Source organism: Protopterus annectens, chromosome 1.part1 (genome assembly GCF_019279795.1).
Source record: "Protopterus annectens isolate FY-2018-M chromosome 1.part1, PAN1.0, whole genome shotgun sequence".
NCBI lineage: Eukaryota > Metazoa > Chordata > Ceratodontiformes > Protopteridae > Protopterus > Protopterus annectens.
Window position 1 is genome coordinate 1,173,813,391 of NC_056726.1, and position 21,894 is coordinate 1,173,835,284.

The window sequence follows — 21,894 nt, forward strand, 5'->3', positions numbered from 1 at the left end:
TGCTATTGGAATAAAGAAGACTTGTATCTATATTTTGGATTCTCGTGGTGTATCCTGACAGTTGTTTTATCAGTTCGTGTTGGTTTCCTTGCTACAGGATACTTTGGGAGAGTTTAGCGGTAATTGCTTCAATATATATATATATATATATATATATATATATATATATATATATATGTACAAACACACACACACATATATATATATATATATATATATATATATATATATATATGTGTGTGTATACGTATATATGTATATAATGCATTTACATATACATTTGTATACATACACACACACACACACACATACATATATATATATATATATATATATATATATATATATATATATATATATATATATATATATATATATATATATATATATATAGATATAGATAAGGGGGCATGCGCGCACACCAATGTGCGTCCACACACATGCACACACATACATATAGATACATATATTTTTTATATGTATACGTATATGTGTGTATGTGTGTATATGTATAAAATGTAATGTTATGTTGTCCTATCTTGCCTTCTCTTACTTGGATGGGTTCAGAGCTGATCCTCGTCTCCAACTCAGCTGAATACACATCTGGAAGTCTCAAACTTGGCTCGTGACAAGGAAGGTATCCCATGATGGAGTGGTGCAACTCTCCAGATCTCGTTTGCAGCTTTACGAGGTTGGATGTGCTCTTCTTTGCTGTGGCTAAGTTTTTTGTCTTTTGCATTTTATTAGCTTAAACTAGTTACGATTTATACATTAGTTTACTGTGTGCTGTGAAACTTTAGCTTTAGTGTGTAGCTTAGTTTATCTCCTTTTTCTGCTCTTGTGTGTTTTGCTTGGGCGTCGTTTTTTCACAGGCCTGTACTTGTATCCCGTAGTTATTTACTGTAGTGGTGCTTTATTAAAATACCTGTAGTATTGTGTGTTGGTTTTTCTAGTCTCTCAGTTAGCTGGTTAACTCATTAGCTCGTATAAATTAGAGAGTTAATTGCCCGTTTTAGTGAGAGGGCTAGTAGTGTTAGTGTTAGTGCATTCTATCTCCTATTATACCTGTCTAGGTCCATTTAAATTAGAGGTCCTAGTGCTTGTTTTTAGTCAAAGCAAAGTTAGTTCTAATTATATTTCTTAGATGTGCTGTGTTTGTTAAATTAGCGTGTTTTTATAAATCTAAAAGTGGTGTGAGTTTATTTGCTGTTTGTAATTCTTATAGGACCTTTTTCTTCCAAACATGTCTAAAGACACTAGGGAGAAAGGACATAAGCCTTCGGGCTTTAAAAAATGTTTAAAGGTTTAAAGCCACACTAGAAACCACCTTAGGCATAAAGGAAGGATTAGTACGCAAAGATACCCTATCCTTATGGAAAATCAAGAAAGGCTCAACCGCCATAAGGGCCTGTAATTCAGAAACCCTTCTTGCAGAGGTAATGGCCAACAAAAAGGCAGTCTTCCATGATAAATATTTCAACTCAGAAGTAGCTGCAGGCTCAAAAGGTTGTAGAGTGAGTTTCTCCAACACAAAATTGAGATCCCAAGCAGGAGTAGGAGCTCTACGTGGGGGTCTTATATTCTTTGCCCCTCTAAGAAATTGCTTGAACAAAGGATGAGAAAACAATGGAGGGTCACATTCATAGTGAGCTGAAATTGCCGCAGCATGAACCTTAATAGAAGAGAAGGACAAACCTTTGTCCACTAACTCAGTAAGATATTGAAGAGCCACACTTAAATTAGGCTCAGAAACATCAAAATCCTTTGCTGCACTCCAAAATAAAAATCTCTTCCATTTATCTGCGTACACTTTCCTTGTACTAGGCCTTCTAGCTTCCAAAATCACATTCAAAACTTGTTGTGGAAGTTGAGACCCTCTATGGTTCAAAACAGAATATGCCAGGCTGTTAGGTGAAGAGAGTGAAGTTTGACATTGAGCAAATGGCTGTCCTCCTGTGACAACAGGTGTGGAATCGAAGGCAAAGGCCATGGAGGCTTCCGTACCAGACTTCTCAGTATTGGGTACCAGTGCTGTCGAGGCCAACCTGGAGCTATTAAAATCATCCTTAGCTTGTCCTGTCTGACCTTTAGAAGTACCTTTGGGAGGAGAGGCAGAGGTGGAAAGGCATACACATGAAGATTGCTCCAATTGAAAGAAAGAGCATCCACTTTCCAAGCTGTGGGATGAAACCTTTTTGTGCAAAACTTTGGCAGCTGATGGTTTAGTGGAGAAGCGAACAGATCTATGTCTGGAGTTCCCCATGACACTGTCAATTTCTGAAATACATGAGGATCCAATTTCCACTCGTGGGGATCCATAATTGTCTGCTCAACACATCTGCTAAGGAGTTCTGTGCTCCTGGCAGAAACCTTGCCTGAAGATTGAGCTGTAAACTGAGAGCAGTCTCCCACAAAATCATTGCTTGCCTGCATAGAGGATAAGAATGTGTTCCCCCTTGCTTGTTGATGTACCACATGACAGTTGTGTTGTCTGTTAGAATCAACACCTGCCCTGGAAGAAGTAAATCCTTGAAAGCTATTAATGCAAACTGGACTGCTAACATCTCCTTCAGGTTGATATGTAGATGTTGTAGTCTGGCAGGCCACTTGTCTTGTATCCACTTTCCATTCAGATGAGCTCCCCAAGCTTTGTCTGAGGCATCTGTCGTTAAAATCTGACTCGCCTCTGGCCGGGTCACAGAGAGTCCCTTGTTTAGGTGACATTCCTGAGCCCACCACAAAAATTCCTTTTGAATGCAAGGTATTATTTGAATGACAGTGTCCAGATCCTGGCAGTGCTGTGTCCATACATTTTGAGATACCATTGCAGCTTCCTCATATGCAGTTTGGCATTGGGAAGCACCAGAATACAAGATGCCATGAACCCTAAGGCTTGAAGGACTGTCCTTGCAGTCAGCCCGGACTGATGAGATAGTTGATGGAAGTAAAGGGAAAGACTCTTTTGTTTGTCCGGGGTTAAAAAGGCCATCTGGGATGCTGTATTCAGTCTTACACCCAGAAAGCACATGTCCTGAGAGGGTACTAGACTGGACTTTATTTCGTTCACAGAATACCCCAGGCATCTTAGCACTGCTATCACATATTCCAAATGATGAAGAAGCTCTTCCCTTCCTTGAGCCAGAATCAGGCAGTCCAAATAAGGATAGATCTGTATTCCTTTTAGCCTGAAAAAAGCTATCACTGGAGCCAGAACTTTCGTGAACACTCTGGGCGCAGTAGATAAGCCAAAGGGCAATGCAGAGAACTGATAGTGAGAAGTCCCAGCTCGAAAACGCAGATACTTCCTGCAACTTAGTCTGATAGGAACATGAAGGTAAGCCTCCTTGAGATCCAGAGTTACCATCCAGTGATCTTTGCCCAGCAGAGGTAAAAGCTGTTGTAACGTCAACATTTTGAACTTGGGAATGTCCAGATAAGTGTTGAGGATAGATAAATCCAAAATTGGTCTCCACGTGTTCCCCTTCTTTGGTACTAGGAACAGGCGAGAATAAAATCCTAGGCCCACTTCTGGCATAGGGACCGGCTGTATGGCCCCTAGTTGAAGTAACAGAGAAATTTGCTTGTGAGCCTCTATTCTTTGTTGAGGAGGAACGTCTGGCATGCCTCTGAAAGGAGGCAAGGTATAGAAATAAAACCTGTAACCTTGGTGTATGATATCCAATACCCATCTGTCTTGGGTAATTAAACTCCAATTTTCTTTGAAAAGTGCCAACCTTCCTCCCAAAGGTGCTGCCAGACGAGAAGGCTCTGGCAGCTGAAAAGGTAGGTCATTGGGTCTGTTTACGAAAGGACTGACCCCTGCCCTCACCTGAAGACTGTGCAGGAGAACTCCCTGTTCTAGGCCTGAAAGAGCCCTGAGCTCTGCCCCTACCACGTCTAGATCTACCCCTAGACTGGGAATCATAAGAAGGATACGTCCACCCTTTAGCAGGCCAATTTCTACTAAACTTTGGAGGCTGAACCTGCAAAAAATCTTTAACAGTCTGCATAGACTTAGCCTTGTCTTCCATTTTCTTCAACACTGCCTCAACAGGAGAACCAAACAACACATCAGATTGTAAAGGAGCATCTAAAATTCTAGTTTTAACATGGTCAGATAAATTTTGATCCCTCAGCCAGGCGTGCCTGCGAAGAACTGACCCAGTGGCAGCCACCCTAGACGAGGCCTGTACAGCATCAAAACCACATTGCAAAGAATGCTTACCCACCTGTTCAGAAACATGTACTAAATCTTGTAACTCTTTACAATCAATACCTTCCGCCAGAGCATCAACCTTAGACTTCAACTGTGAAAGGAGATAGTTTTGGTATTTTAACATGTGAAACTGGCAATTCAAAGCCCTCATAGCTAGAGTGGAAGAAGTATAAACTTTCTTTCCCCATCTATCCAAGGCCCTGGCTTCTTTATCTGCAGGAACCGGATTCTTGACAACAGAAGCCTTAACACCTTTAGGCCCCTGGCTAACAGTTTCTGGGTCTGCCCTAGGACTCTTAATAAGATACTTATGAACTTCAGGCACCCTGTAATACCTATCCGGTTTAACAGGAGCAGGAGGCAAAGAATCAGGATTAAGAAAAGCCTCTGTAAAAACATCTTCCACTACATCCAAAACAGGAGGTATAGCCAAAGGCCTATGCTGGGGTAAAACAAAATTCCCTAAGCCTTTTCCTGGAATCAGAGAAGTCCTGACCTTCCCACTTAAAATGCTCCCTCATGGAATGAAGAGTTTCTGAAAAAGAAAAATCCTCAGGAGGAGAAGCAGAAGGAGTAGAATCATCCACATCAGAATCAGAATAAGGAGAGTACTCCTGCAAGTCTTCAGCCGAAGACTCTGAAACATCCGAAGCCTGCTCCAAACTCCCTAGCTCAGGCTCCACCCTAGGTCTCTTATCAGGAGGGGGCAAAGAACCCCTAATCAGAGTAATCAAATCTTCTGCCATTTTAAGCATATGCTTCTTGGGCACAGTTCCAGAAGAACTAGGGGTGACACCAACTGAAGCTAAACCTGGCCTGCCTCTAGGAGAAGCCTTGGAAACAGAAGGAGAGGGCCTAACCACCCTAGGCATGGAGGGGAGTATAGTAACCTGAGAAGCCCCTTCACCCTGACCTGCCTCCTGAGAGGCCACATCCTGCAATAACAAGGTCTCTCCCTGGGAACCTAAAGAAACCTCCGGTGGAACCACTGGCTCCACCGACACCTCTAAAGAACCGGCGTCCGGTACGGACGGTTCTTCTAGCCTAGGTTTCACAGCTTTGTCCTTGCGCTTCTTTGAAGAAGCGGGCGTCGGAGCATCCGACGGCATTTTATAATTGCACCGCTTCCCAAAGACTAACCTGGCACAATCTAATCTCCTCTTTATAGTGCGCTTATTAAATCTAGCACAAGAGCGACACCCAACAACGTCGTGCTCAGGCCCTAAACAAGGAATACACAAAGTATGATAGTCTCTATGCGGTATCTGTTTCCCACAAGAAATACAATTATTCACTTTTTCTGACATCGCGTAAACCACTGAGGCAAGAAAAACTAAAATATTCCCCAACGGGTACTTAGCCAACTTTGACTCGGTCTGAAACTCCGAATCGAAAAATTTCAGAACGCCAACCGGCACTTGCAATACTGCTTCTGCATCGGACCATGCGGCAAAAAAGACTGAGGATATGACGTCGGTCATGCGCATTTGTACCCTGACGTCCTGATGTCAGTCAAATGCGCCTTGACCGACGTCAGCCTTATACTTTGATATTCGGGCCGACCGAGGACAGCGGACTACCCCAAGTGTAAGGACTGCAGCAATGTGAGATGAAGAACATCTCTAATGTGTATAAGTAGCACCAATGCCAGTTTTCTGCTGGATGCAGATCTAGAAACAAAACTTCCCTATTAACATAAAACCCTGAAAAAGATAGTACACTCTCCAACCAGAGTATCAAATTCTGGATCTTGTATTCACCAGCAACAGGAAAGCATTGCACCCCAACCCCCATATCACACCTATCCATGTTCTGCTCCCTGAAGCAATCCTTTTGAAACCAACACAAACCTGTCAGATCTCAAGGCTGTCTCCTTTGACGTAAAAATCACTGTCTCCTTTGACGTAAAAATCAACCTGGAAAACCCAGCTAAACCAGTAACAGTTAGGAACTATTCTAAGGCACATCTCATCCTATTAAGTGACAGTTTGTCAAAAATCAAGGCTCCCCCAACCCCAAGACCACAGTTGCCTATACAGAATTATTCAGAGTCTTAATATGAACATATGAATGGCTGCATACCTACCAGAAGTAAACACAAAAATATATATATTTAAATCAAACCCCATTGGTGGAATCCTCACCTAAACAGGGTATATATTAACAAAAGAAAACTCATGGTCAAAATCAGGAAGACCTACTCCTTTAAAGATAAGTTGTCTCTCATACAACTAAACAAGAAACTAAGGTCTAATTAAGTCCAACAAGACCATCTACAAGGTCAAGATATCCTAGTGGGCTAAGGACAGTAACAAGGCCTTCTTCAGCTATGTTCAGAATCATAAAGGTAACACAAGGCAGTGTGTGCTGAACTGGTGATGAATAGTACCACCTTCACTGATCAGGGTGACACAGCAAGTCTACTGGTTGATACAGTCCGCTCAGTCTTCACCCCTAAGTCCTCCCCAGTTCCATTGCAGGGACCAGGTGCTGGCAGCACTTGCTAAAGCTAAGAATACCCCCCCCCCCCATGAGTCCCAACAACATCCTCTGTTACCTGCTGAACAGTCTAAAATACAACCTATCAGGACCACTTGAGGCACTCCTCATCTCCAGCCTTGAAGTAGGCTACATTTCAAGTGAACAAAGGACCACAGCAGTCATTCCCTTCCACAACGGTGTACCAACAACTGACACAGGGAACTATAGACCATACCACTCAACCTCAACACAAGAAATTTAGACAAAGCCTAATATAATGGGGAGACAAAGACCCAAAAATAGAGACAGAATTTAAAAATTGCTCTTAAAAACTTAGTTCCTAGAATAATAAGACCTGTGTTAGCATACAATTTCTGAAGGATATGAAGTCTGAAACTCAAATGTGTGTCATTATTTATTGACTTAAATCCTCAGGGATCTGACAGAAAACCACAAATTTTGAGCAGCAGACCAAAAATATGAGGCAAAAATCTGAACAATCAGCAGAAATACGGACAGTTGAGAGGTATGCTACAGACCCATCATTCTAACAAGCCCAATATGCACAGCCATGGGATGAATTATCATAGAAATGATAAACAAAGGCATTGGCAACCTACAGAAACTGGAACCATCCCCGTACGGCTTAAGGGAAGGTCATGCTTATTTAACCTGGTAGACTTCTTTGAGAGGGTCACCAAGGCAATGGATGTGGGTCAAACAGTGCATATTGAGAATACTGATGTAGTCAAGGCATTCGATACAATACCCCACTCTGGCATTGTTGAAAAGCTCTCTGAGCGAGGCATAAATACCTACATAACTAGCTGGACTGCTGGCTGGTTCACATAGAACCTAAGAAGTCAGGATCAGTGAGAACACCTCCACCAAGAGGGTTCCTACTAAATGATCAAAGACTCATTCTTTCGAATGCGTCTGGATCGAACTTGAAAGCACGTAAAGGCAAAATAGTGAAACGGCATATAAGCAAATTCTTTCCCTGGGAAAGATATCACTTGGCCGCTTCCGTTACTTTGCCGTTTTCGTGAATGTAGTGCGATCTCGGAGTTGGTATATTTAAGTAGGGGGGTTTGGGGGCAGAGTCCACCACATCGGAGGGAGGGTTGTGGGGGGCAAAGCCCCCTACTTTATGTAATGTTTTAAAATTTTTTGTTTTGTTTTGTGGAACAGAGATTTTTTTTCCCTTGGAAAAAAAATCGCTATTCTAAGCATTCAAGATTGTAAGCTTTCACTTACATGGGTTTGATAAATCATCGTTCACTTTTTAAGCATTCAATGATTTAACATAAACCCCACCAAGAGACTGGTCACCAGCAGGGTACCCCAGGGCCCCATGCTAAGCCCGCTCCTGTCTGGCATCTACTTCTCGAACGTCACGACTAATTTTCAAGGCCTCTTGCTCACCAAGTTCCCAGATGACTGTAAATTGTACTACAGATTCCAAGACACCAACATCTTGCAAGAGGGTTTAACACAGACAAATGACTGGTGCCAAAGCCATGATCTAAAACTCAATGCCAAAAATGCATTATAGTGCCTTTTGGGAAACTGCCAACCCAAATTAATTACTCCATCAATAAAACACCCCTAAGAGTCAACCCAGTAGTAAGGGATCTGGGAGCATATGTAGTCAGTAATCTGGCCTTTGACCAACATGTAGCTAAGATAATAAGAATATTATTTTACGTCACCCAACTTATAGATAAGAGTATGATATCAACGTCCAAGGAAGTTGTACTGCAACTCTACTTGGCCGTTTTCAGACCTATGATTGAATACAGTGTCACCTTTGGCATGTATCTAGTCAGACGCAACAGGTCGAACATCCACACAGGTTTCTCACCAGGAGAATTCAGGGCATGAATAGCCTGTCATACACTGATCGCCTAAAGGCTCTGTCTCTGTATTCAGTCTCCTACAGGCTGTGAGACAAGATCTTTGTCTAGCTTACAGGGCTTTCTCAGACCCAGCACTGATGGATCTGTTACACATGGGCAAAACTAACAGATCCAGAAAAACTAGATTCACGGATCTGAACTTCACTTGTAACATAAACAGAATGTGCTGGAGGGACAGATATGTGTCCCAAATGATCATTGTACAATGGAATACTATCCCCATACATCTAAAACAGAGTTCATACCTAAACATATTCAAATGAAACCTTGACAGCTGGATGGGAAATCGTAAATTTACCCTTAGTCTGGCCCCATGTCCATTACGGACAGAGGACATCAGTAAGAAAAGTATTCCCCTAACTAACACCCTCCCTACAAATCCTTAGTTACCTCCCATCTAACATGCCACTCTCCCCCATGATACTCTGGACCCATATGGTTTAGAGTGAATGGCTAGGCTTGTAAGGGCCCTAGTGCTTGTTAACCTAGTAACAACCTATGAATGTATGAGCCTGTTGTATTTCAAAGACAACACAAACGAGTGTCAGAAAGACATGTACTGCAAACTCTGAAATGAAAACCAAATACTAACAAACAATAACAGAGGCTGCTATAAAAGGAGAGCTGGAATAGCCCAGCAAAGGCAATGACTAAATGTGGCACACAGTCCTTAACTTTCTTTGTCTACTTTAAATGTAGAAAACATCCTAATACAACAACTGTAATGTTAGATGTAACCTTTTTAAAGACTGACCTCCAAAATGTTCAAATAAATTTCACATCAGGCAGTGCAAAGAATCTCACTGTTCATATTGATGACTAATGTACACTTTAAAGTTGTTCCTGTAAATGCCGAATACAGATATTTGTCACCAGAAGCAAACCCAAAGAAGTTAATCTTACCAGAAAAACAACAGGCAGATGCACGGCAAGTGGTGTTGAATAATGATCAAGAAAAAACTTGCACTCTCCCATGTGCTGCAACGATTCTAGACTCTGTTCCAAAGTTTCAAGCATTTATCTGTGTTATGCAAACATGAAAATAAGTCATTGATCAGACAAAACTGTTGATTTCTAGACAATTTCTGATTTTTTCTGAAAATGTAGAGTTTGCCAAAAGCCACACAACTGTAATTTAATTAGAGGCTGCAAAATAAGAGCATTACCTGAAAATTAAAAGCTGCATTTAGAACCAGAAACTTTAAATAATTCTGTTTTGTGCACTTCAGTGCTCAGAAAGTATTATGGGCTTAGAAAGGGATGACTTTGGCAAAAAATAACAGAAGCAGAGAATCCTTATGATAAATACTGAATCTGACATCAGCAAAGGAAATCTAAAAACTGTTTTAAAAGAAACAAATGTTCTATTAAAAAAAAAAAGAAATGTAAGCACTTAAATATGCAGGAGGTACACAACAGGAAGGAACACTGTATGAAAAGTAAAGATTACAAACTAATTGAAATAGAATACTAAATATGAAATGGTCTGCATACACTGATACCTTGCTTCAATAAATGTAGTCAGATTCTTAAATGAACAAAAGGGAATACTAAACATGTTTAAAAACAAGCACACCTTTATCTAAAGAAAAAAAAAATATGTACTCACCATAATGTTCCATGTGAGTTGCCCATCTCACCTTCATTCTGCACTGGTGGGTTCGTAACTGATCCTCGGTTCCAACTCGGCTGTTTACAAAAGCTCAAGGTCTCCAACTAGCTCGTGGCTTACTCCCTATCCCATGATGCTCTAGGGAATTCTCCAGATCTTGTCTGCTGGTATACTAAAAAGCGCATATAAGATTTTTACTGTCTACAAAACCAAGAAGAGGGTCAGATAATATTAGATGCCAAATAGTGATCTCTTGATCCTCCAGGAGCCAAACGCTGGGGGGCAGGAGGGTGGGACATAAGAATGAAGACAGGAGAACATTCTTCAGAACAGTGGACCCAAAAGAGATCCTGTCCCTGGAGGCCAAATCCACTTTGTAATGAGTGATAAAGGTATGAGGCCTTGCCCATGTTGCTGCAGCACAGATAGTATCAATTGGCAGTTTTGCGCGAAAGGCAGAAGAGGTAGAAATAGCCCTAGTAGAATGAGCTCTTATTTTGCTTGCTTACAGACTGGTAGGTGAATGTAATGCAATCTGACAACCATCTGGATACATTGGTTTTTGCTACTGGAGCACCTTTTTTGCAGTCTGAAATGGATACAAACAGTTGGTCAGTCTTTCTAAAGTCCTTTGTTCTGTGTAAGCAGAAATGTAATTGTCTGTGAACATACAGTTGGTGTAACATATATTCTGCCGTACTGCCATATTTGGGGAAAAAAGGTAAGTCTATGGAATGATTTAAGTTTGATTCTGAGCATACATTTGGTAGAAAGGATGGGTTTGTACGAACTGAGATTCTGTCCTTAAAAAATAGTATACAGGGAAGTTTGATGGACAATGACTGTAGCACCGAAACTTGCCTAGCTGAAGTGATTGCTACTAAGAAAATCGTCTTCCGGGTTAAAAACTTTAGGTCACAGAATTATGCGGGCTAAAAGGGGGAAAGGATTATATGGGATAATACAAAATTTAGGTTCCATGGAGGTAGAGGTGGTTTAAAGGGTGGTTTTAACAGGTTAGTACCTCTCAAGAAAGTTTTACAAAGTTTGTGGGACATAATATTTGGACCCCCTCTCCAAAATGGAAATTCAAGATTACGGCTAGTTGAACTCAAACAGTAGCTGCAGCTGCCCCCTCCTGAAAAAGCTTCACTAAAAATTCCAGTATGGAGGGTATAGGTGCAGAAAAAGGGTCAAGATTATTTTCCAAGCCCAGGAGGAAATTCTTTTCCATTTACTGAGAAATAATCTTCTAGTAGAAGCTTTGTGAGAAGAAATCAGGATATGTTGCACTGAAGGTGAAAGGTCAGGTAGCCTGGCTATGTTTGGAATTGAAGCAGCCATGCTGCCAACTTGAGGGTTTGCACAGATGGATGGAGTCTTCCCGACAGGTGAGTCAGTAGACCCACAACTGGATCCAGAATCCAGGGCTCTTCCTAAAGATGAGGCCACAAGAAGGGAAACTAGATTTGACGAGGCCAGTATTGGGTGAGAAGTATTAAGCTCCTTCCCAATGCATTGGCTTTCTGTAGAACTTTGGGTATCAATGGAAAAGGAGAAAAGGTGTAAAGGAGACCCGAGGGCCAATCGTTTACAACTGCATCCCTTGGGTACTGCCCCGGAGGAGGGATTAGGGCAAAGTAGCTGCTGCATTCGGCGTTCATGAATGTGGCAAAAAGGCTGCAGCAAGGCTGGCCCCATTTTCGGAAAATCATTTCTGCTATGTCTTGTTTCAGGGACCACTCGTGAGGCATCAGTATTGCCCTGCTGAGTTTGCCTGCTATCATGTTGGATTTCCCCGGGATGTGCATTGCTACCAGAAAATGTTGGGAGGAGGTTGCCCACTCCCATACTCTCAGTGCCTCTCAACAAAGGGGGTAAAGATCTGGTTCCTCCTTGTTTGTTTATATACCATACAACTGACATGTTGTCCGTTTGGATAGCAATCATTCCTGTCAGAAGAGAGTCTTGGAATGCTTGCAATGCAAGAAACACTACTCTCATCTCTAGGATATTGATGTGCAAGTGGGTCTTCTGATCCTGGCAAGTGCCTTGGACTGTCCTTCCCTGATAATGCCCCCCCATCTGGGAAGCATCCGTGGTCACTGTGGCTAACGACTGTGGAAGAACAAAGGGAACAAGGTCAGTTGATTGGAGTGTAGCCACGGAGGTTTCTCTTGCAAGATTCTGTTAATATGATCTGATGTGACATTGGATGTTCCTGCATGGACCACTGAGTGAATAGCAGCCACTGTAAAATTCTCATGTGTAGCCACGCTAACGGAATTATGTTTATAGCTGCTGCCATGATGCCTAGTACTTTTAAAACTGTCCTTGTTTGAATCTTCCTTTTGAAAAGAAGGACTGTAACCTCTAGCTGCAAGGCTTGAACTCTTTCTGGGGGAAGCTTTACAATACTTTTTTGTAGTATCTAGATCATCGCCTATAAAAACGATATGTTGAGATTGCAATAAGGCAGTTTTTTCATAGTTTATTGTGATCCCTAAACGGAAGCAATGTCTCAGAATGGTGTCTCTTGCTTCTATTAGTAGATCCTTGGTGGTAGCAGTTAGGAACCAGTTGTCTAGATACGGAAACACTCGGAATCCTAGATATCTCAGGTGAGCCATAACTACTGCCATACATTTGGAGAACACTGTGGGGGCTGCAGTGAGACCAAAGGGCAGAGCTCAAAACTGGTAATGACTGGCTCCCAGCCAAAAGCGTAGATGACTCCTGGATGGCCTGTCTATTTTTATGTGGTAGTACGCATCCTGGACATCTATAGAGCACATCCAATTGGCTTTTCCCAGAAAGGGAATCATTTTAAATAGAGTTGCTGGCTACTGAGATTTGTCTGCATACATCAACTGGACATAAGCTGATTTAAGTATATTTTCTGCACTTTTTGTGGTTTTATAATTTGGACTGTGATTCCTCATATCTAGCTCTGTTGAAACTGTCTTGTGTGTGTTTCTGAAGCTCCGCAGTAGTTGTTAGACTGCTTTGAAATTCCTTTAAGTGTTAATTAGCTTGGGGGGTTTCTGGTAACATTAAAATCTGTGTTGGTTACATTTCTAGTAATCATTTTAAATCGAGTTGCTGTCTACTGAGATTTGTCTGCATACATCAACTGGACATAAGCTGATTTAAGCATATTTTCTGCACTTTTTGTGGTTTTATAATTTGGACTGTGATTCATCATATCTAGCTCTGTTGAAACTGTCTTCCCCACCCCCCTCCCTGTTCTTGGTTGTAGTTTAAATTTGGTGGCTTTTGCAGTGCCCGCCCCACTTTAGATTTGATCTAGGACACTTCCCCAGTCCCATATCTTTACTGCATTCTACATAATAAACCCTTTCTGCACTTGCTTTTAGTCCTTTTTAATTTAATTACATTTTTTCAAACTGTGTGTGGACTAATATTGCTACATACTCAAGTGTGCCAGCTTGCACTGCATTTGAATTGTTTTTACTACTGTTTCTGCTACTTTTCTGAAAAAAAAAAAATTATCTGCTTTTACTGTATTTGTGTTTCTTCCTACTTTATTTTGCTTTTGCGTCACCTTAAAAGTACTCAGTTGTATTTATTACTTATTGGTATAACTCATTCTAAGCCTTTTAGTTTAAGCACTTGGGCTTCAGACCAGTTGTTTTACATTAAGGTTTGTGGTCTGCACTGTAGTGGCAGGACAGGTAGCTTACATCCTTCTAAGTTGGGAACTGCTGATTGAGGGCTCAGTGTCAGTTATTCTAAAAGTATATTAATTCTGGTTTAAGCACTTGGGCTTCAGGCCAGTTATTTTACATTAAAAGGGTTTGTGGTCTGCACTCTTGTGGGAGGAGAGGCTGGACTCTGCCCTTCTGAGCTGGGAATTTCTGGTTAAAGGCTTATAGTGCCTGCATATTTAAACTGCTTCTTACTGAAATTGGTACACCTTGTTTGCTGTAGCGTAGACTAGATCCAGGCCTGCTGAATATAGCTTTGTTTGTATAACTTGAACACTAATCCAGGCATTCTTCATAGTATTCAATTGTATGTATTACTGCTTGGTAGTAACTTGATTAAAGTGTAGCTATCATTCTAAGTCTTTTGGATTAAGCACTTGGGCTTCAGACCAGTTATTTTACATTAGGAAGGTTTGTGGCCTGCACTGTGGTGGCAGGACAGGTAGCTTACATCCTTCTAAGTTGGGAACTGCTGATTGAGGGCTCAGTGTCTGTTATTCTAAAAGTGTATTAGTTCTGGTTTAAGCACTTGGGCTTCAGGCCAGTTATTTTACATTAAGAGGGTTTGTGGTCTTAACTCTTGTGGGAGGAGAGGCTGGACTCTGCCCTTCAGAGCTGGGAATTTCTGGTTAAAGGCTTATAGTGCCTGCATGTTTCAACTGTTTCTTACTGAAATTGGTACACCTTGTTTGCTGTAGCATAGACTAGATCCAGGCCTGCTGAATCTAGCTCTGTTTGTATGCTTGTTGTTTGTTTACTTGTTATTTCCCTGAAACGCTAATACCACCTAAAATGCAGCTTTTCAGCACTTCTGTGGATCCTTAGTGATATCTGCATTACTTACTGTACTCATTTCCTTGTTTCACTTAAAAGAAAGTTACTGTTTGTTGTTTTTGCATTTAAGTTACCTGTAACACATTGCATTTAAGTTACCTGGCACTTGCTCACTAAAGGCACTTGCTCACTAAAGCAATTATATAAGTCAGCACTAAAAAATTAAAAGCACTACACTCTCACAAAGTCCTCTTGAGTACCTTGTTCCCCACTGGCCCTTTTTTTTCAATTATAAAGGAATTCCCAATACTATTCTAGCATGTCCAAAGGTCAGGTGTCAATCTTCTCTCCGGTCCAGCTGGTGAATCTGGGAATTTTGAGGCAATGTTACAACTGCCTCATGTACACAGACAACCCTCTCCTCCTCCCAACAAATTCCAACACATGTGAGAAATGCATCCATATAGCCAAACTGGAGGCTAAGCTCTCTCAACTCAGTACTGGCGTAACCAGTCAGGAGGAGAAGGAAACCACACTCAGTACAATTCCACACTCACATAGACCTACCACGACAGCAAACCAAACACATAAACACACAAAAACATACTCGGAGGCTCTAAATAAAAATCTGCCTAAGCAGAGACCTCCAAAGCAGACACCCAAGCAACCGCTACCCCAAAACAAAACACGTGCAACACATAGCTCACAAAGCCAGTGTGCCGAACAGTCACAGCCCTTAAGGCTAAACAACACACCTGATACACTTGTAATAGGTGACTCTATCGTCAGGCACACTGACGTCCCGCTCACCAGGCTGAACAAGGAGAAAGTCACGGTGAGCTGCCTGTCGGGCGCTAGGATCCGCCACATAACACAAGCACTCAGGTCACTCCAAGGCAAGTACAAATATGACTCAGTCATTGTCCATGCTGGTGTGAATGACCTGAGACGTACCTCCCAGGACTACATGAAAAGAGACATAGAGGAGCTCTCTGAGCATGTGGCCCAGGCCAGTATGACCCTGACCTTGAGTAGCATCTTACCCTCACCAAGAATGATGCCACAATATGAAGACAAGATGATCAATTTCAACAATTGGCTTAAGTATTGGTGTCATTCAAAGGGGATCCAATGCCTGTCAGCCTCGGATGACATTTTCGACAAGCCACGATGCTTCGCTAGGGACGGCTTGCACCTGTCACCCCTGGGCTTTCGGATATTGGCAAAGGCTCTTGCTACCCCCATAGTGCCTTTTTTAGGCGAGGCTCACAAGACAAACCCACCTCCATAGGTATCACAAGGGATAAGAAACTAAGAGTAATGCTACTCAACGCCAGAAGTCTAAACCTCAAGATGCACGACGAAACTCTCCTTAGCATGGAGAACATCGATATCTGTGCAGTAACAGAAACCTGGTTCAAGGCTCCCGAGAGCACCCCAGCACTACCAGGTTATACCTCATACCATGCTTTTCAGCCCCAAAACTTGGATCGACCCACAAAAGGAGGGGGAGTATCAATATTCATCAAAGATACCCACACCTCCAGGTTGGTGGCACAGCACAAAGCATCAGAGACTATCCATGTGCAACTAACAGTGGGTAAAACTGCCTTCCAGTTTATAGCCTGTTACAGACCACCCTCCCTAACCCAGGAACCCCACTCGGCCTTTCTGAGAACACTGGAAAATATGAAGGTCTCTCTAAACACCATTATACTGGGCGACTTCAACTACCCAAACATAGACTGGGAGCATTACTCTAGCTCCAACACCCTAGCCCAAAGGTTCCTAGAAATTATAAACTCAAATGCTATGGAACAACTTGTTACCACTCCCACAAGAGGGGAAAACATACTGGACCTGATCATCACCAACATGGGGACTCTATGCTCCAGACCAGAAGTGTATCCCTCACTGGTAAGATTAGACCATAAACTAATCTCACTGGATATTCACATCCCGACCCCACCCCCTGCCCAGAAAACCACAATGAAAAACTTCTCTAAAGCAAATTTCACACTCCTCAAAACCGAGGTGGAATCCTTCAAAGCCCCCGGGCCTTTGGAAAATACGGCCCAGACCGCAGAATCCTTTATAAACGCATTCTAAGAACACCTTCAGGAATGCATGGATCATGCGATCCCAAATAAAACCAAGGCCCAATCCTCCAAAGGCAGATGTCCTGTCTGGTGGACCCCAGCCATAAACAAACTATACAATAGAAGGAGGAAGCTACTAAATGATAGAGCAAAATTCCAAAAAGGGAAGGCATCTCTGATCAGTATTAGCAAAAAACTACTGGCACTCATAAAATCATCTAAGGCCAGCTTCGAGAGAAAAATTGCACAGGACACTAAGGATAATCACAAGGCTTTCTTTAGTTATGTTAGGAACCTGGGTGGTAATTCCCAGATATGCTCAGAATTAGTCCAAAATGACAAAGAAATACACTGAACCCACAGACATTGCCAACATCCTAGCTGACAGGTTCAGTGCAAACTCCCCTCCCCCCCCCACCAAAAGGGTAAATATCTATCCCAGCAGAGTGCTGCCCCCCTGACATCTCAGATGCTCAGGTAAGAGCCGCCCTCTCCAAAGCAAAAAACACAGCATCAATGGGACCAGACGGTATCCTGGGCTGCGTCCTACATGAACTCCAAGAACAGCTAAACCCAAACATAAAACTACTGTTCAATCTCAGCCTTACTACAGGATATGTACCCAAAGAGTGGCGTACAGCAACAGTGGTCCCTCTCCACAAAGGTGGTGCCTCAACGGATCCTGGAAACTATCGCCCCATAAGCCTGACTAGCTTGGTCTGCAAAGCTATGGAAAGGATCATCATGGACCTCATAAATAAAGATATTGGGAACCTACAGACACTGGATCCTACCCAGTTTGGCTTTGTTAAGGGCAGATCCTGCCTCTTAAACCTGGTCAATTTCTTTGAAACAGTCACCAAGGCCATTGACGAAGGGAAGGTGGTCCACACAGCCTACCTGGACCTCGCAAAAGCCTTCGATACAATACCCCAGCATTATAGATAAGCTCACCAGCTTAAATATAAACCCCTATGTCACTAGATGGGTTGCAAACTGGCTCAAGGACAGAACCCACATGGTTAGAATTGCTGGAGCCATGTCAGACTCCAAACCAGTTACAAGTGGCGTCCCACAAGGCTCAGTCCTGGGACCTCTCTTGTTCGGTATATATTTCTCGGCGGTACAGGCCAACACGGAAGGGCTGTGGCTGACCAAGTTCGCAGATGACTTCAAACTGGGCGCCATAATCGACTCTCCAGCCGACACAAGTATCCTCCAAAAGGGCCTCATAGAAACAGACAACTGGTGCCAGAGCCATGGCCTCAAGCTAAACGCCAAAAAGGGTATAGTCATCCCCTTTGGCAAAAACAAAGTGCCCACAAATTACCACATAGGTGGTAATCCATTAAGTACAGAAGAAGTCATTAAGGACCTGGGGACCCAAGTTGATAGCAATCTCTCATTTGACAACCACGTGGCCAGAGTGGTTAGAAAAACATTTTATATAGCCCACCTAATCATGAAGGGATTCACATCTAGATCAGGGGAGGTCATCGTACCTCTTTACTCATCCCTTATCAGGCCCATAATTGAGTACAATGCCCCTTTTGGGATGTACCTTACCAGACACCTGCAGCAACTGGAAAGACCCCAAAGGTACCTCACCAAGAGGATCAAAGGGCTCAAACAGATGCCATATGCTGCCCGGTTAAATAAACTCCAGCTCTACTCAGTGGCATACCGCCTGCTCAGAGGCGATCTGTGCCTGACGTATAAAGCCATGTCCAACCCGGAATTAATGGACATGCTGCACCTCAGAAAATCCAAATCCCATCGAGCTACGCGCTCGAGAGACTTGAACCTCAGCACTGAAATAAATAGGACATGCTGGAGGGACAGATTCATAACCCAAAGGCTCCCTTCACTCTGGAATAAAATCCCAGTCCAGGTTAGGCAGAGTCCCACATTGACTCTCTTCAAGAGGAATCTTGATGAGTGGATGGGAGATCGTAGGTTTACCCTGGCTATCACTTCTGTGTCACTGTTAGACAGAGGCACAGTATACTAACCTCAAAAAAAGGCATAGCAAAATTAATTTAAAATGGGTGGCGAAAGCCAACCACACTCTGGCTAGGCTTATAAATGCCCTAGGGCAGATAGCCTAGTATGAACCTATGAACCTATGAGAGGGCACTTTATCTGATACCCCTGCAGCTATTAAACCCTGGAGAGTATCTCCTAACTCCTTCAGGAGATCTCTCTGCAACGTGAAAACTGTGTAAGATAATTCAGGGACCTGAGAGTAAAGGTCGCTGAAGAAAACATACGCTTTCCATATCTGTCCATCGTCCATGACTCTTTGTTCAGAGGATGGACAGATGAGGACGTCTCTGACAATTCCTTCTTGGTGGCCGCAGCCACCACCATAGCATCTACTGGGACACCTTTTGTTAGGAATGTTTTACCCTGGGGATGTGATGAATTTATTTGGCATCCGGAGAACAGGCTCCATGGAATATGGAGACTCCCAGGCTTTTCGACAAAGTAAATCCATAAGTTCATCGAAAGGCGGAGACACCCAAATGACAGAAGGGTGAGACCCAAAAGCCTTCAGGTGGACAGACTCCTCATCAGAAGGTTGATGGGCTTCCACCCGCCTGTCTGGTTAACAATTTCAGGGATGTCTGCAAAGGAGACATCCTCACAGGGCGACCGCGGGGACCCTTCTGACTCATCGAGGTCTGTGTCAAATGTGATTGACTCCTCTGGGGAGTCCAGATGCTTCCTTTTGCATAATCTCTTGTGAGGGACCTCTTCAGAAGGGCACTCTGGAGAGGTTTCGGAAGAGAGGGGTTCACCCACTGGGGCATCCTGAGGCCTTGGGTCTCCACATCTGTGTGGAATCAGTTGTGCTGAGACGGACACTGGTGCCTTTTTGGGGGAGGAATGACTGGATTGGAGAGTGGGGCTGCCTGTCGGGACAGCACTCTCCTCATCGCCTCAAAAGCCCCCTGCCCATGAGCCAAGGAAGTTCCCGGTTTCGAAGAACTAGAAGGTTTCCCCGGCACCAAGGGGGTTGGCTCCAAAGCTAATGTAGGCCACGAGAGGCAAGTTCCTTCTGGTTCCGAAGAACTAGAAGGTTTCCCCGGCACCAAAGGGATTGGCTCTGAAGCTGATGTAGGCCCCAAGAGGCAAGTTCAGATCCGACAACTGTCTGATCCGACTGTCCTCCCCGGACCCGACTGGACAGCGTTGGCTCCTAGACTCCTCGAGCTCAGATGGCACAGAGGAAGTTGTGGCAGAAGTTGGAGCCAAAGATTATGGAACAGGTCTCTGCTCCGACAGTTCCACTACGATCAGCTCCATGCATTTTGGCTCCGGGGCCCCAATGCAGGTCGGAGGGGAAATCAATGATGATGGGGTATGTCCACTTGGTTTTGAAACCCTCTGGATAGGGTCAGACAATAGTTTGGCTAGCACCGGTGTACTTAAAAGCCTCTGCACCATGCAATCCACATCATCTTCTGACAAACTCCTGGAGGATCGAGAATAGGGGGCAGGAGATCTCGACCTTTGTAATATTGGCGATCTTAGTCAGAGAAACTGGCTCCAGGACAGGGGACCAGCTCAGAGTCTGCAATATCAATGGCTCCGGAACAGGAGGGGCCGAGGTAGATGGTTTTTCAGGCCCGACAAATTTAGAGTCTGATGAAGTCATTTTCGATACTTTATTAGAAGGTCCAGATTGATCTGAAGAGGATGAAGATATTTTACTTGATTTTCCAAATGTAGAAGGAGGGAAAGAGGTTTGTTTTGATGCACTCTGACCCTCTTCTAATGCTTCTGAAAAAGAATTTTCAACAATCCCCTCAGTATCAGCTTATTTTTCCTTTCAAGGAGAACCCTTGAACTAAATGAGTGGTATACAGAGCATGACTCTTCCAAGTGTACTGCCCCAAAGCAGTATACACATTCAGTATGGCTCCCAGTCAAAGACATTTTCTTAGAGCACTTAGAACATTTCTTAAACCCAGAGGGTTTAGTGTCTTTTAATTGTTTAGACATATTAACCAGGAAAAACAACACAAATTAACAACAGTAATAACTCTCTACTATCTACAGACTAAAGCACTATCTAACTTAAATGAGCTACTTAGATAGAAGCAGAAGAAACAACAAATAACTTTTTTTTTTGTCAGAACAAATAACACACCACACAGGAAAAAAACTCTCTACCTTAAATGGGCTGAGCTGCTCTCTAATTTAAACAAGTGACTCTGGGAAAAGGGTTCAACAGTAAATAACCAACACACATGCAATGATATTTGGAATAGAAAGGTTTAGTACAAGAAAAAGTACAGTTTTGTACCTACCATAAATGTAGATGTTCGAAGATCCACATTGCTGCAGTCCTTACATATGGGTAATCCTCTGTCCTCGGTCGGCCCGAATACCAAAGTATAAGGCTGACGTCGGTCATGGGCGCTTAGATCTGACATCAGAGCGTCAGGGTATTAAAGCGCATGACCGACGTCATATCCTCAGTCTTTTCTTGCCCCAGATGTCAGAAGGCCCTAAAAAGAAAGGCCACAGCCAAAAATAGAATACTTCCCAAAAGGCATGTACAAATAACAGCTACCACCCAAACCATACAACCATACCAACTACAGAGGGGAAGGAGGGAGGGTAAATTGGACTGCAGCAATGTGGATCTTCGAACATCTACATTTATGGTAGGTACAAAACTGTACTATGTTCTTCATCTCACATTGCTGCAGTCCTTACATATGGGTAGAATCCCAAAGCAGAGGTAAAGGGAGGCTGGCAAAATCATAAAGCATTGGGAGCTGCCAAAATGCCCTGTAAAATTGCAGTGGCAAATCCAGCCCTAGATTTGGAATAAAGAGGAAGGTGGTAATGCTTAGAAAAAGTATGCACTGAACTCCAAGTAGCTGCTTCCAAAATGTCTTTAGTAGCTACTCCCCTTAAAAAAGCTGTAGAAGTGGCAGTAGCTCTAGTGGAGTGAGGTCTGATTCCAGCCGGAATCTCCTTACCATGATGAGAATAACAAAAAGCAATACAAAAGCCAATCCACTTAGAAATAGTTTGTTTTGAAACAGGT

General features: G+C 43.0%; 1 protein-coding gene across 1 annotated transcript in view; it reads right to left on the reverse strand.

Annotated features, from left to right (window-relative positions):
• The window catches only part of TMEM143 (transmembrane protein 143), a 1,024,200-nt gene that overhangs the window by 929,872 nt on the left and 72,434 nt on the right, over window positions 1–21,894 (reverse strand). The window contains exon 2 of the mRNA XM_044080554.1: window positions 9,520–9,637. The gene's annotated coding sequence lies outside the window, so the exon portion shown is untranslated. The remainder of the gene's footprint in view (window positions 1–9,519; window positions 9,638–21,894) is intronic.